Genomic DNA, 1777 nt, shown 5'->3' on the forward strand with positions numbered 1-1777 from the left:
TGTTCCCCATTATTAGTTACATTAGAGTGGATTCTGCTCAAGGAAACTAGGATATTCTGTTAATGATGCAAGATATCCAGCCTATCGCAGCTGCTGAAAAAGCGTCATTCTGTGTGGAACTGATGAAACGCCTCAACATTCAGCGAAAACAAGATTGTTTGTGCGACATTACTTTGGTGACGAACGACGACAGAGAGTTCAAAGCTCACAGAAATGTTCTTTCCGCCGCAAGTCCGTTCTTTTGCAAGCTTCTTCAGAGCGACATGAAGGAGAATCGAGAAGGAATTATTCGACTTGAGGAGATCTCAGGAACTATTATGGAAGATGTTTTGGAATTCATCTACACTGGAACTGTGGAGGTGACTCAAGAGAATGCCGAGGACCTGATCGCCGCAGGAAATTATCTGATCATAACGAGCTTGAAAACTATTTCAGGGCGGTTTTTGGAACGAGAAATGTCCAACTCAAACTGAATTTCAACCTTTTACTTCGCTGAGAAATATGAGTGTGACGAGCTTGTCACTAACAGTAGATGTTTTATTCACGAAAACATCGTTACCGTGGCAAAACTGGATGAATTTTTGCACTTGGAAGCTAAAGAGATCGAGAAGTGGATTTCACCCGACGAAATTACTGTCAAAGAGGAAGCTGATGTTTTTAAAATCATCTTAGACTGGATAAACCACAGAAAGAGTGAGCGAAAAGCAGCATTAGAAGAATTGTTTGGTCACGTTCGACTGGGTTTTCTGTCGCGTGACTGTCTGGAGGATGTCGCCACAAACGAACTGGTGCGTGAGAATTTGGCTTGTGTGAAGCTGGTCATGGATGCAACCATACAGATGGCTACCTTGGTTAATTTTAAGACGATTTTCTGCAATCACCAAGAAGATGTCTTGATAAACGTGTCATTGTTGCTCGTGGTGGCAAGAACACTTTTTGTTATCTCCCTAAAGGAGGCCTGTGGAAGCGCTTGCCAGATGGCCTGAAGGACACAAACAGTTTAACTCAGATGATAAAATTTCGTGACCAGTTGTTCACATCCACCAATCGTCAAATTTCAGAGAGATATGATCCTATTTTTAACGTTTGGTCTGAGCTGAACTTGAGCACAGACCCTGGAAAGTTGGCCGTTCTTAAAGGGGAAATTTATGCTGTTGAAGTTGACTTCTATGGCAGCCGGAAAACTGTCACGAAGAGGTACAATGTAAAGCAGTGTGTATGGGAGACAATTCACTCATATCATGAACAGTGTAGACAGGATGCTTGTGTTATTGCAGCCGACAGACATCTTTATTCGTTTGGTGGTAGGATTCCACGATCAAGTAACTACGTCGTCATAGCTGAGAGATTTGACACTGTGGAAAACAAGTGGGAGAGAATCGCAGATATGCTGGAAGGAAGAAGCGACGCTTTTGGCGTGGCCTCTCAAGAAAAAATCTTCGTTGCTGGAGGAAAAAACTCTACGGGAAGGTTGAAAGCTTGTGAGATGTACAATACGTTAACAAACGAATGGCAACTTATTGCAAACTTGAATGTCCCACGCTGTTATGGTAGTATGGTTTGTCTGAATGGAAAGCTGTACGTACTGGGTGGAGAAAATCTGTTCCCCGATAGTCGGGAGCTAAAAGTTGAATGTTTTGACCCTGCAAACGACCAATGGATCCACGAAACAATCATACCAGTGACAAAAATTGACCCAGAAAATGACAACTCATTCACCGGCTCTGTTCTGAAGCTTTCTAAAGAATTACTAGATAAACTTACGATTGTTGAGTAG

The 1777-nt window shown here is 42.5% G+C and overlaps 1 pseudogene; it reads left to right on the top strand.

Annotated features, from left to right (window-relative positions):
* LOC131768839 (kelch-like protein 12) lies at positions 1 to 1777 on the top strand (annotated as a pseudogene).

Source organism: Pocillopora verrucosa, chromosome 12, assembly GCF_036669915.1.
Source record: "Pocillopora verrucosa isolate sample1 chromosome 12, ASM3666991v2, whole genome shotgun sequence".
NCBI classification, from domain to species: Eukaryota; Metazoa; Cnidaria; class Anthozoa; order Scleractinia; family Pocilloporidae; genus Pocillopora; species Pocillopora verrucosa.